The following is a 15,270-nucleotide window of genomic DNA, read 5'->3' on the forward strand; positions in this document are numbered from 1 at the left end:
AGAAAGTGTTCTTTTATGTATTATTCCACTGTGGTTTCACCATTATTTTCAGAACCCGAGCGGGGTTCTTGCCATAGCATAAGAATCCTGCCTGGTAGTTGAGATTTCTGGGTGGGGTGTAAGTGCGGGGCTTCTGTCAGCCCTGCCTTTGATTTGTTTACCTCCAGAGTTGGTAAGTGCATATTTGCGTGAGATTAGAAAAGTGTGGATCGTGCTTCAGATTTCATCCTGACACTTTTGAAATCACCAGTATGTTTTTAATTATTTGCCATTTCCATAGCGTTTTGCACCGTAATAATCATGAGGTCGGTCTCTGCATCCTGAAGCCTATGATGCTTTTCGCAGAGAAACCTCTGCTGAGGCCCAGGTAACTTGCTATTTCCCATAGCTGGCACCAGAGCCTTGGAAGACAGGACTGTTCTCAGTGTTATTTCACAATCCTTTCTCCACTGTTTCAAGAACGGGAGCCCTTTTCAACCGTTAGCGTAAGAATCCGTCTTTGGAGATGAGATATTTTTCTGGGGTGGCAAGTGCAGGGCCTGTGTCAGTCCTGGGTTTGTTGGACTAGCGCCAGACATGAGAAGTGCGCCTTTGTGGGACAGGTGAATAGTGCGGATCCTGTTTCAGTAAAGACTGAAACAGGATCCGCACTTTTCACCGTTCCTTTCAGAATCATTTGATTCATCAGCTAGGAATGGCGATTCCTCCTCCAAACCAGTCGAAGGCTAGGCCAAAGTAACTCGATCTTTCCAAGAGGTGTGTGGCACAACTTTTGAAGGAACCCATAGGTGGAGAACTATTTGGTATTTTCCGTAGCACTTTTCACCGTAACTGTGATAAGGTTGGGCTCTGCATCCTTAAGCATACCAGAGTTTTCACAGACGAAAGCAGGCTGATTCCCAGTAAACTTGGCATTTCCAATAGTTGGACCTAGAGACTAACAAGAAAGTGTTCTTTTAAGCATTATACCACTGTGGTTTCACCATTATTTTCAGACCCTAAGCAGGGTCTCGCCATAGCATAAGAATCCTGCCTGGTATTTGAAATTTCTGGGTGGGGTGTAAGTGCGCGGCTTCCCTCAGCCCTGCCTTTGATTTGTTTACCTCCAGAGTAGGTAAGTGCATATTTGCGTGAGACGGGAAAAGTGTGGATCGTGCTTCAGATTTTATCCTGACACTTTTGAAATCACCAGTATGTTGGTAATTATTTGCCATTTTCATACCGTTTTGCACCGTAATAGTCATGAGGTCGGTCTCTGCATCGTGAAGCCTATGATGCTTTTCGCAGGGAAACCTCTGCTGCGCCCAGGTAACTTGCTATTTCCCATAGCTGGGACCGGAGCCTAGGAAGATAGGATTTTTTTCAGTATTATTTCACCATCGTTTCACCAGTGTTTCAAGAACGGGAGCCCTTTTGAACCATTAGCGTAAGAATCCTTCTTTGGAGATGAGATATTTTTCTGGGGTGGCAAGCACAGGGCCTGTGTCAGTCCTGGGTTTGTTGGACAAGCCCCAGACATGAGAAGTGCGCCTCTGTGGGACAGGTGAATAGTGCGGATCCTGTTTCAGTCTAAATAATGAAACAGGATTCCCACTTTTCACAGTTCCTTTCAGAATCATTTGATTCATCAGCTACGAATGGCGATTCCTTCTCCACACCAATCGAAGGCTAGGCCAAAGTAACTCGATATGTCGAAGAGGTGTGTGGCACAACTTTTCAAAGAACCGCTAGGTGGAGAACTATTTGGTATTTTTCCGAAGCACTTTTCACTGTAATTGTCACAAGGTTTGTCTCTGCATCCTTAAGCACACCAGAGTTTTCACAGACAAAAGCAGGCAGAGGCCCAGTAAACTTGGCATTTCCAATAGGTGGTCCTAGAGACTACCAAGAAAGTGTTCTTTTAAGTTTTATTCCTCTGTGGTTTCACCATTATTTTCAGAACCCTAGCAGGGTTCTTGCCATAGCATAAGAATCCTGCCTGGTAGTTGAGATTTCTGGGTGGGGTGTAAGTGTTGGGCTTCTGTCAGCCCTGCCGTTGATTTGTTTACCTCCAGAGTTGGTAAGTGCATATTTGCGTGAGATGGGAAAGGTGTGGATCATGCTTCAGATTTCATCCTGACACTATTGAAATCACGAGTATGTTGGTAATTATGTGCCATTTCCACAGCGTTTTGCACCGTAATAGTCATGAGGTCGGACTCTGCATCCTGAAGGCTATGATGCTTTTCTCAGAGACACCTCTGCTGAGGCCCAGGTAACTTGCTATTTCCCATAGCTTTCACCAGAGCCTAGGAAGATAGGATAGTGTTCAGTATTGTTTCACCATCCTCTCACCACTGTTTCAAAAACCGGACCCCTTTTCAACCATTAGCGTAAGAGTCCTTGTTTGGAGTTCAGATATTTTTCTGGGTGGCCAGTGCAGGGCCTCTGTCAGTTCTTGGTTTGTTGGACAAGCGCCAGACATGAGAAGTGCGCCTTTGTGGGACAGGTGAATAGTGCGGATCCTGTTTCACTCTAAAGACTGAAACAGGATCCGCACTTTTCACCATTCCTTTCAGAATCATTTGATTCATCAGCTAGGAATGGCGATTCCTTCTCCAGACCAATCGAAGGCTAGGTCAAAGTAACTCGATCTTTCCAAGAGGTGTGTGGCACAACTTTTGAAAGAACCGCTAGGTGGAGAACTATTTGGTATTTTTCCGTAGCACTTTTCACTGTAATTGTCCTAAGGTTGGTCTCTGCATCCTTAAGCACAGCAGAGTTTTCACAGACGAAAGCAGGCTGAGGCCCAGTAAACTTGGCATTTCCAATAGTTGTTCCTAGAGACTACCAAGAAAGTGCTCTTTTACGTATTATTCCACTGTGGTTTCACCATTATTTTCATAACCGGAGTAGGGTTCTTGCATTACCATAAGAATCCTGCCTGGTAGTTGAGATTTCTGGGTGGGGTGTAAGTGCGGGGCTTCTGTCAGCCCTGCCTTTGATTTGTTTACCTCCAGAGTTGGTAATTGCATATTTGCTTGAGGTGGGAAAAGTGTGGGTCGTGCTTCAGATTTCATCCTGACACTTTTGAAATCACCAGTATGTTGGTAATTATTTGCCATTTCCATAGCGTTTTGCACCGTAATAGTCATCAGCTCTGTCTCTGCATCCTGAAGCCTATGATGCTTTTCTCAGAGAAACCTCTGCTGAGGCCCAGGTAACTTGCTATTTCCCATAGCTGGCACCAGAGCCTAGGAATACAGGATAGTTTTCAGTGTTATTTCACGATCCTTTCACCACTGTTTCAAGAACGGGAGCCCTTTTCAACCGTTAGCGCAAGAATCCTTCTTTGGAGATGAGATATTTTTCTGGGGTGGCCAGCGCAGGGCCTGTGTCAGTCCTGGGTTTGTTGGACAAGCGCCAGACATGAGAAGTGCGCCTTTGTGGGACAGGTGTAGTGCGGATCCTGTTTCAGTCTAAAGACTGAAACAGGATCCGCACTTTTCACCGTTCCTTTCAGAATCACTTGATTCATCAGCTAGGAGTGGCGATTCCTTCTCCAGACCAATCGAAGGCTAGGCCAAAGTAACTCGATCTTTCCAAGAGGTGTGTGGCACAACTTTTGAAAGAACCGCTAGGTGGAGAACCATTTGATATTTTTCCGTAGCACTATTCACCGTAATTGTGATAAGGTTGGGCTCTGCATCCTTAAGCATATCAGAGTTTTCACAGACGAAAGCAGGCTGATTCCCAGTAAACTTGGCATTTCCAATAGTTGGACCTAAAGACTACCAAGAAAGTGTTCTTTTAAGCATTATTCCACTGTGGTTTCACCATTATTTTCAGAATCTGAGCAGGGTTCTCGCCATAGCATAAGAATCCTGCCTGGTAGGTGAGATTTCTGGGTGGGGTGTAAGTGCGGGGCTTCTGTCAGCCCTGACTTTGATTTGTTTACCTCTAGAGTTGGTAAGTGCATATTTGCGTGAGATGGGAAAAGTGTGGACCGTGCTTCAGATTTCATCCTGACACTTTTGAAATCACCAGTATGTTTTTAATTATTTCCCATTTCCATAGCGTTTTGCACCGTAATAGTCATGAGGTCGGTCTCTGCATCCTGAAGCCTATGATGCTTTTCGCAGAGAAACCTCTGCTGAGGCCCAGGTAACTAGCTATTTCCCATAGCTGGCAGCGGAGCCTTGGAAGACAGGATTGTTTTCAGTGTTATTTCACCATCCTTTCACCACTGTTTCAAGAACGGGAGCCCTTTTCAACCGTTAGCGGAAGAATCCTTCTTTGGAGATGAGATAGTTTTCTGGGGTGGCAAGCGCAGGGCCTCTGTGAGTCCTGGGTTTGTTGGACTAGCGCCAGACATGAGAAGTGCGCCTTTGTTGGACAGGTGAATAGTGCGGATCCTGTTTCAGTCTAAAGACTGAAACAGGATCCGCACTTTTCACCTTTCCTTTCGGAATCATTTGATTCATCAGCTAGGAATGGCGATTCCATCTCGAGACCAATCGAAGGCTAGGCCAAAGTGACTCGATCTTTCCAAGAGGAGTGTGGCACAACTTTTGAAACAACCGTTAGGTGGAGTAGTATTTGGTATTTTTCCATAGCACTTTTCACCGTAATTGTCATAACGTTGGTGTCTGCATCCTTAAGCACAGCAGAGTTTTCACAGACAAAAGCAGGCTGAGGCCCAGTAAACTTGGCATTTCCAATAGTTGGTCCTAGAGACTACCAAGAAAGTGTTCTTTTATGTATTATTCCACTGTGGTTTCACCATTATTTTCAGAACCCGAGCGGGGTTCTTGCCATAGCATAAGAATCCTGCCTGGTAGTTGAGATTTCTGGGTGGGGTGTAAGTGCGGGGCTTCTGTCAGCCCTGCCTTTGATTTGTTTACCTCCAGAGTTGGTAAGTGCATATTTGCGTGAGATTAGAAAAGTGTGGATCGTGCTTCAGATTACATCCTGACACTTTTGAAATCACCAGTATGTTTTTAATTATTTGCCATTTCCATAGCGTTTTGCACCGTAATAATCATGAGGTCGGTCTCTGCATCCTGAAGCCTATGATGCTTTTCGCAGAGAAACCTCTGCTGAGTCCCAGGTAACTTGCTATTTCCCATAGCTGGCACCAGAGCCTTGGAAGACAGGACTGTTCTCAGTGTTATTTCACAATCCTTTCTCCACTGTTTCAAGAACGGGAGCCCTTTTCAACCGTTAGCGTAAGAATCCGTCTTTGGAGATGAGATATTTTTCTGGGGTGGCAAGTGCTGGGCCTGTGTCAGTCCTGGGTTTGTTGGACTAGCGCCAGACATGAGAAGTGCGCCTTTGTGGGACAGGTGAATAGTGCGGATCCTGTTTCAGTAAAGACTGAAACAGGATCCGCACTTTTCACCGTTCCTTTCAGAATCATTTGATTCATCAGCTAGGAATGGCGATTCCTCCTCCAAACCAGTCGAAGGCTAGGCCAAAGTAACTCGATCTTTCCAAGAGGTGTGTGGCACAACTTTTGAAGGAACCCATAGGTGGAGAACTATTTGGTATTTTCCGTAGCACTTTTCACCGTAACTGTGATAAGGTTGGGCTCTGCATCCTTAAGCATACCAGAGTTTTCACAGACGAAAGCAGGCTGATTCCCAGTAAACTTGGCATTTCCAATAGTTGGACCTAGAGACTACCAAGAAAGTGTTCTTTTAAGCATTATTCCACTGTGGTTTCACCATTATTTTCAGAATCCGAGCAGGGTTCTCGCCATAGCATAAGAATCCTGCCTGGTAGGTGAGATTTCTGGGTGGGGTGTAAGTGCGGGGCTTCTGTCAGCCCTGACTTTGATTTGTTTACCTCCAGAGTTGGTAAGTGCATATTTGCGTGAGATGGGAAAAGTGTGGACCGTGCTTCAGATTTCATCCTGACACTTTTGAAATCACCAGTATGTTTTTAATTATTTCCCATTTCCATAGCGTTTTGCACCGTAATAGTCATGAGGTCGGTCTCTGCATCCTGAAGCCTATGATGCTTTTCGCAGAGAAACCTCTGCTGAGGCCCAGGTAACTAGCTATTTCCCATAGCTGGCAGCGGAGCCTTGGAAGACAGGATTGTTTTCAGTGTTATTTCACCATCCTTTCACCACTGTTTCAAGAACGGGAGCCCTTTTCAACCGTTAGCGGAAGAATCCTTCTTTGGAGATGAGATAGTTTTCTGGGGTGGCAAGCGCAGGGCCTCTGTCAGTCCTGGGTTTGTTGGACTAGCGCCAGACATGAGAAGTGCGCCTTTGTGGGACAGGTGAATAGTGCGGATCCTGTTTCAGTCTAAAGACTGAAACAGGATCCGCACTTTTCACCGTTCCTTTCGGAATCATTTGATTCATCAGCTAGGAATGGCGATTCCTTCTCCAGACCAATCGAAGGCTAGGCCAAAGTGACTCGATCTTTCCAAGAGGAGTGTGGCACAACTTTTGAAACAACCGTTAGGTGGAGTACTATTTGGTATTTTTCCATAGCACTTTTCACCGTAATTGTCATAACGTTGGTGTCTGCATCCTTAAGCACAGCAGAGTTTTCACAGACAAAAGCAGGCTGAGGCCCAGTAAACTTGGCATTTCCAATAGTTGGTCCTAGAGACTACCAAGAAAGTGTTCTTTTATGTATTATTCCACTGTGGTTTCACCATTATTTTCAGAACCCGAGCGGGGTTCTTGCCATAGCATAAGAATCCTGCCTGGTAGTTGAGATTTCTGGGTGGGGTGTAAGTGCGGGGCTTCTGTCAGCCCTGCCTTTGATTTGTTTACCTCCAGAGTTGGTAAGTGCATATTTGCGTGAGATGTGAAAAGTGTGGATCGTGCTTCAGATTTCATCCTGACACTTTTGAAATCACCAGTATGTTTTTAATTATTTGCCATTTCCATAGCGTTTTGCACCGTAATAATCATGAGGTCGGTCTCTGCATCCTGAAGCCTATGATGCTTTTCGCAGAGAAACCTCTGCTGAGGCCCAGGTAACTTGCTATTTCCCATAGCTGGCACCAGAGCCTTGGAAGACAGGACTGTTCTCAGTGTTATTTCACAATCCTTTCTCCACTGTTTCAAGAACGGGAGCCCTTTTCAACCGTTAGCGTAAGAATCCGTCTTTGGAGATGAGATATTTTTCTGGGGTGGCAAGTGCAGGGCCTGTGTCAGTCCTGGGTTTGTTGGACTAGCGCCAGACATGAGAAGTGCGCCTTTGTGGGACAGGTGAATAGTGCGGATCCTGTTTCAGTAAAGACTGAAACAGGATCCGCACTTTTCACCGTTCCTTTCAGAATCATTTGATTCATCAGCTAGGAATGGCGATTCCTCCTCGAAACCAATCGAAGGCTAGGCCAAAGTAACTCGATCTTTCCAAGAGGTGTGTGGCACAACTTTTGAAGGAACCCATAGGTGGAGAACTATTTGGTATTTTCCGTAGCACTTTTCACCGTAACTGTGATAAGGTTGGGCTCTGCATCCTTAAGCATACCAGAGTTTTCACAGACGAAAGCAGGCTGATTCCCAGTAAACTTGGCATTTCCAATAGTTGGACCTAGAGACTACCAAGAAAGTGTTCTTTTAAGCGTTATACCACTGTGGTTTCACCATTATTTTCAGACCCTAAGCAGGGTCTCGCCATAGCATAAGAATCCTGCCTGGTAGTTGAAATTTCTGGGTGGGGTGTAAGTGCGCGGCTTCCCTCAGCCCTGCCTTTGATTTGTTTACCTCCGGAGTAGGTAAGTGCATATTTGCGTGAGACGGGAAAAGTGTGGATCGTACTTCAGATTTTATGCTTACACTTTTGAAATCACCAGTATGTTGGTAATTATTTGCCATTTTCATAGCGTTTTGCACCGTAATAGTCATGAGGTCGGTCTCTGCATCGTGAAGCCTATGATGCTTTTCGCAGGGAAACCTCTGCTGCACCCAGGTAACTTGCTATTTCCCATAGCTGGGACCGGAGCCTAGGAAGATAGGATTTTTTTCAGTATTATTTCACCATCGTTTCACCAGTGTTTCAAGAACGGGAGCCCTTTTGAACCATTAGCGTAAGAATCCTTCTTTGGAGATGAGATATTTTTCTGGGGTGGCAAGCGCAGGGCCTGTGTCAGTCCTGGGTTTGTTGGACAAGCGCCAGACATGAGCAGTGCGCCTCTGTGGGACAGGTGAATAGTGCGGATCCTGTTTCAGTCTAAATAATGAAACAGGATTCCCACTTTTCACAGTTCCTTTCAGAATCATTTGATTCATCAGCTATGAATGGCGATTCCTTCTCCACACCAATCGAAGGCTAGGCCAAAGTAACTCGATATGTCGAAGAGGTGTGTGGCAAAACTTCTCAAAGAACCGCTAGGTGAAGTACTATTTGGTATTTTTCCGAAGCACTTTTCACTGTAATTGTCACAAGGTTTGTCTCTGCATCCTTAAGCACACCAGAGTTTTCACAGACAAAAGCAGGCAGAGGCCCAGTAAACTTGGCATTTCCAATAGGTGGTCCTAGAGACTACCAAGAAAGTGTTCTTTTAAGTATTATTCCTCTGTGGTTTCACCATTATTTTCAGAACCCGAGCAGGGTTCTTGCCATAGCATAAGAATCCTGCCTGGTAGTTGAGATTTCTGGGTGGGGTGTAAGTGCGGGGCTTCTGTCAGCCCTGCCTTTGATTTGTTTACCTCCAGAGTTGGTAAGTGCATATTTGCGTGAGATGGGAAAGGTGTGGATCATGCTTCAGATTTCATCCTGACACTATTGAAATCACGAGTATGTTGGTAATTATGTGCCATTTCCACAGCGTTTTGCACCGTAATAGTCATGAGGTCGGACTCTGCATCCTGAAGGCTATGATGCTTTTCTCAGAGAAACCTCTGCTGAGGCCCAGGTAACTTGCTATTTCCCATAGCTGGCACCAGAGCCTAGGAAGATAGGATAGTGTTCAGTATTGTTTCACCATCCTCTCACCACTGTTTCAAGAACGGGACAACTTTTCAACCATTAGCGTAAGAATCCTTGTTTGGAGTTCAGATATTTTTCTGGGTGGCCATTGCAGGGCCTCTGTCAGTTCTTGGTTTGTTGGACAAGCGCCAGACATGAGAAGTGCGCCTTTGTGGGACAGGTGAATAGTGCGGATCCTGTTTCACTCTAAAGACTGAAACAGGATCCGCACTTTTCACCGTTCCTTTCAGAATCATTTGATTCATCAGCTAGGAATGGCGATTCCTTCTCCAGACCAATCGAAGGCTAGATCAAAGTAACTCGATCTTTCCAAGAGGTGTGTGGCACAACTTTTGAAAGAACCGCTAGGTGGAGAACTATTTGGTATTTTTCCGTAGCACTTTTCACCGTAATTGTCATAAGGTTGGTCTCTGCATCCTTAAGCACACCAGAGTTTTCCCAGACGAAAGCAGGCTGAGGCCCAGTAAACTTGGCATTTCCAATAGTTGTTCCTAGAGACTACCAAGAAAGTGTTCTTTTAAGTATTATTCCACTGTGGTTTCACCATTATTTTCATAACCGGAGTAGGGTTCTTGCATTACCATAAGAATCCTGCCTGGTAGTTGAGATGTCTGGGTTGGGTGTAAGTGCGGGGCTTCTGACAGCCCTGCCTTTGATTTGTTTACCTCCAGAGTTGGTAATTGCATATTTGCTTGAGGTGGGAAAAGTGTGGGTCGTGCTTCAGATTTCATCCTGTCACTTTTGAAATCACCAGTATGTTGGTATTATTTGCCATTTCCATAGCGTTTTGGTCCGTAATAGTCATCAGGTCTGTCTCTGCATCCTGAAGCCTATGATGCTTTTTGCAGAGAAACCTCTGCTGAGGCCCAGGTAACTTGCTATTTCCCATAGCTGGCACCAGAGCCTAGGAATATAGGGTAGTTTTCAGTGTTATTTCACGATCCTTTCACCACTGTTTCAAGAACGGGAGCCCCTTTCAACCGTTAGCGTCAGAATCCTTCTTTGGAGATGAGATATTTTTCTGGGGTGGCAAGTGCAGGGCCTCTGTCAGTCCTGGGTTTGTTGGACTAGCGCCAGACATGAGAAGTGCGCCTTTGTGGGACAGGTGAATAGTGCGGATCCTGTTTCACTCTAAAGACTGAAACAGGATCAGCACTTTTCACCGTTCCTTTCAGAATCATTTGATTCATCAGCTAGGAGTGGCTATTCCTTCACCAGAGCAATCAAAGGCTAGGACAAAGTAACTAGATCTTTCCAAGAGTTGTGTGGCACAACTTTTGAAAGAACTGCTAGGTGGAGAACTATTTGGTATTTTTCCGAAGCACTTTTCACTGTAATTGTCACTAGGTTTGTCTCTGCATCCTTAAGCACACCAGAGTTCTCACAGACAAAAGCAGGCAGAGGCCCAGTAAACTTGGCATTTCCAATAGGTGGTCCTAGAGACTACCAAGAAAGTGTTCTTTTAAGTATTATACCTCTGTGGTTTCACCATTATTTTCAGAACCCGAGCAGGGTTCTTGCCATAGCATAAGAATCCTGCCTGGTAGTTGAGATTTCTGGGTGGGGTGTAAGTGCGGGGCTTCTGTCAGCCCTGCCTTTGATTTGTTTACCTCCAGAGTTGGTAAGTGCATATTTGCGTGAGATGGGAAAAGTGTGGATCATGCTTCAGATTTCATCCTGACACTATTGAAATCACGAGTATGTTGGTAATTATGTGCCATTTCCACAGCGTTTTGCACCATAATAGTCATGAGGTCGGACTCTGCATCCTGAAGGCTATGATGCTTTTCTCAGAGAAACCTCTGTTGAGGCCCAGGTAACTTGCTATTTCCCATAGCTGGCACCAGAGCCTAGGAAGATAGGATAGTGTTCAGTATTGTTTCACCATCCTCTCACCACTGTTTCAAGAACGGGACCCCTTTTCAACCATTAGCGTAAGAATCCTTGTTTGGCGTTCAGATATTTTTCTGGGTGGCCAGTGCAGGGCCTCTGTCAGTTCTTGGTTTGTTGGACAAGCGCCAGACATGAGAAGTGCGCCTTTGTGGGACAGGTGAATAGTGCGGATCCTGTTTCACTCTAAAGACTGAAACAGGATCCGCACTTTTCACCGTTCCTTTCAGAATCATTTGATTCATCAGCTAGGAATGGCGATTCCTTCTCCAGACCAATCGAAGGCTAGGTCAAAGTAACTCGATCTTTCCAAGAGTTGTGTGGCACAACTTTTGAAAGAACCGCTAGGTGGAGAACTATTTGGTATTTTTCCGAAGCCCTTTCTTTGTAATTGTCTTAAGGTTGGTCTCTGCATCCTTAAGCACAGCAGAGTTTTCACAGACGAAAGCAGGCTGAGGCCCAGTAAACTTGGCATTTCCAATAGTTGTTCCTAGAGACTACCAAGAAAGTGTTCTTTTAAGTATTATTCCACTGTGGTTTCACCATTATTTGCATAACCGGAGTAGGGTTCTTGCATTACCATAAGAATCCTGCCTGGTAGTTGAGATTTCTGGGTGGGGTGTAAGTGCGGGGCTTCTGTCAGCCCTGCCTTTGATTTGTTTACCTCCAGAGTTGGTAATTGCATATTTGCTTGAGGTGGGAAAAGTGTGGGTCGTGCTTCAGATTTCATCCTGACACTTTTGAAATCACCAGTATGTTGGTAATTATTTGCCATTTCCATAGCGTTTTGCACCGTAATAGTCATCAGCTCTGTCTCTGCATCCTGAAGCCTATGATGCTTTTCTCAGAGAAACCTGTGCTGAGGCCCAGGTAACTTGCTATTTCCCATAGCTGGCACCAGAGCCTAGGAATATAGGATAGTTTTCAGTGTTATTTCACGATCCTTTCACCACTGTTTCAAGAACGGGAGCCCTTTTCAACCGTTAGCGCAAGAATCCTTCTTTGGAGATGAGATATTTTTCTGGGGTGGCAAGCGCAGGGCCTGTGTCAGTCCTGGGTTTGTTGGACAAGCGCCAGACATGAGAAGTGTGCCTTTGTGGGACAGGTGTAGTGCGGATCCTGTTTCAGTCTAAAGACTGAAACAGGATCCGCACTTTTCACCGTTCCTTTCAGAATCACTTGATTCATCAGCTAGGAGTGGCGATTCCTTCTCCAGACCAATCGAAGGCTAGGCCAAAATAACTCGATCTAGGCCGCAGGCACTCGATCTTTCCGAGAGGTGTGTGGCGCAACTTTGGAAAGAACCGCTAGGTGGAGAACTATTTGGTATTTTTCCGTAGCACTTTTCCCCGTAACTGTCGTAAGGTTGGTCTCTGCATCTTTAAGCATAGGGGAGTTTTCACAGAGGATAGCAGGCCGAGGCCCAGTGAACTTGGCATTTCCAATAGTTGGTGCTAGAGACTGCAAAGAAAGTGTTCTTTTCGGTATTATTCCACTGTGGTTTCGCCATGATGTTCAGAACCCGAGCAGGTTTCTCGCATTAGCGTCAGAATCCTGCCTGGTAGTTGAGACTTCTGGGTGGGGTGTAAGTGCGGGGCTTCTGTCAGCCCTGCCTTTGGTTTGCTTACCTCTTGAGTTGGTAAGTGCATATTTGCGTGAGATGGGAAAAGTGTGGATCGTGCTTCAGATTTCATCCTGACCCTTTTGAGATCACCAGTATGTTGGTAATTATTGGCCATTTCCATAGCGTTTTGCACCGTAACAGTCATGAGGTCGGTCTCTGCATCCTGAAGCCTAGGATGCTTTTCGCAGAGAAACCTCTGCTGAGGCCCAGGTAACTTGGTATTTCCCATACCTGGCACCGGAGCCTTGGAAGATAGGATTGTTTTCAGTATTCTTTCACCGTCCTTTCACCACCGTTTCAAGAACGGGAGCCCTTTTCAACCGTTAGCGTAAAGACTCTTCCGTGGAGATGAGATATTTTTCTGGGGTGGCAAGTGCAGGGCCTCTGTCCGTCCTGGGTTTGTGGGACTCGCGCCAGACACGAGAAGTGCGCCTTTGTGGGAGAGGAGAATAGTGCGGATCCTGTTTCAGTCTAAAGACTGAAACAGGATCCGCACTTTTCACCGTTCCTTTCAGAATCATTTGATTCATCAGCTAGGGACGGCGATTCCTTCTCCAGACCAATCGAAGGCTAGGCCGCAGTCACTCGATCTTTCCGAGAGGTGTGTGGCGCAACTTTGGAAAGAACCGCTAGGTGGAGAACTATTTGGTATCTTTCCGTAGCACTTTTCCCCGTAACTGTCCTAAGGTTGGTCTCTGCATCCTTAAGCATAGGGGAGTTTTCACAGAGGAAAGCAGGCCGAGGCCCAGTAAACTTGGCATTTCCAATAGTTGGTGCTAGAGACTGCAAAGAAAGTGTTCTTTTCGGTATTATTCCACTGTGGTTTCGCCATGATGTTCAGAACCCGAGCAGGTTTCTCGCATTAGCGTCAGAATCCTGCCTGGTAGTTGAGATTTCTGGGTGGGGTGTAAGTGCGGGGCTTCTGTCAGCCCTGCCTTTGGTTTGCTCACCTGCAGAGCTGGTAAGTGCATATTTCCGTGAGATGGGAAAAGTGTGGACCGTGCTTCAGATTTCATCCTGACCCTTTTGAGATCACCAGTATGTTGGTAATTATTGGCCATTTCCATAGCGTTTTGCACCGTAACAGGCATGAGGTCGGTCTCTGCATCCTGAAGCCTAGGATGCTTTTCGCAGAGAAACCTCTGCTGAGGCCCAGGTAACTTGGTATTTCCCATACCTGGCACCGGAGCCTTGGAAGATAGGATTGTTTTCAGTATTCTTTCACCGTCCTTTCACCACCGTTTCAAGAACGGGAGCCCTTTTCAACCGTTAGCGTAAGGACCCTTCCTTGGAGATGAGATATTTTTCTGGGGTGGCAAGTGCAGGGCCTCTGTCCGTCCTGGGTTTGTGGGACTCGCGCCACACACGAGAAGTGCGCCTTTGTGGGAGAGGTGAATAGTGCGGATCCTGTTTCAGTCTAAAGAGTGAAACAGGATCCGCACTTTTCACCGTTCCTTTCAGAATCATTTGATTCATCAGCTAGGAACGGCGATTCCTTTTCCAGACCAATGGAAGCCTAGGCCGCAGTCACTCGATCTTTCCGAGAGGTGTGTGGCGCAACTATGGAAAGAACCGCCAGGTGGAGAACTATTTGGTATCTTTCCGTAGCACTTTTCCCCGTAACTGTCCTAAGGTTGGTCTCTGCATCCTTAAGCATAGGGGAGTTTTCACAGAGGAAAGCAGGCCGAGGCCCAGTAAACTTGGCATTTCCAATAGTTGGTGCTAGAGACTGCAAAGAAAGTGTTCTTTTCGGTATTATTCCACTGTGGTTTCGCCATGATGTTCAGAACCCGAGCAGGTTTCTGGCATTAGCGTCAGAATCCTGCCTGGTAGTTGAGATTTCTGGGTGGGGTGTAAGTGCGGGGCTTCTGTCAGCCCTGCCTTTGGTTTGCTTACCTGCAGAGTTGGTAAGTGCATATTTGCGAGAGGTGGGAAAAGTGTGGATCGTGCTTCAGATTTCATCCTGACCCTTTTGAGATCACCAGTATGTTGGTAATTATTGGCCATTTCCATAGCGTTTTGCACCGTAACAGGCATGAGGTCGGTCTCTGCATCCTGAAGCCTAGGATGCTTTTCGCAGAGAAACCTCTGCTGAGGCCCAGGTACCTTGGTATTTCCCATACCTGGCACCGGAGCCTTGGAAGATAGGATTGTTTTCAGTATTCTTTCACCGTCCTTTCACCACCGTTTCAAGAACGGGAGCCCTTTTCAACCGTTAGCGTAAGGACCCTTCCTTGGAGATGAGATATTTTTCTGGGGTGGCAAGTGCAGGGCCTCTGTCCGTCCTGGGTTTGTGGGACTCGCGCCAGACACGAGAAGTGCGCCTTTGTGGGAGAGGTGAATAGTGCGGATCCTGTTTCAGTCTAAAGACTGAAACAGGATCCGCACTTTTCACCGTTCCTTTCAGAATCATTTGATTCATCAGCTAGGAACGGCGATTCCTTCTCCAGACCAATGGAAGCCTGGGCCGCAGTCACTGGATCTTTCCGAGAGGTGTGTGGCGCAACTTTGGAAAGAACCGCTAGGTGGAGAACTATTTGGTATCTTTCCGTAGCACTTTTCCCCGTAACTGTCGAAAGGTTGGTCTCTGCATCCTTAAGCATAGGGGAGTTTTCACAGAGGAAAGCAGGCTGAGGCCCAGTAAACTTGGCATTTCCAATAGTTGGTGCTAGAGACTGCAAAGAAAGTGTTCTTTTCGGTATTATTCCACTGTGGTTTCGCCATGATGTTCAGAACCCGAGCAGGTTTCTGGCATTAGCGTCAGAATCCTGCCTGGTAGTTGAGATTTCTGGTTGGGGTGTAAGTGCGGGGCTTCTG

This window comes from Lemur catta, chromosome 13 (genome assembly GCF_020740605.2).
Source record: "Lemur catta isolate mLemCat1 chromosome 13, mLemCat1.pri, whole genome shotgun sequence".
Taxonomy (NCBI): Eukaryota; Metazoa; Chordata; class Mammalia; order Primates; family Lemuridae; genus Lemur; species Lemur catta.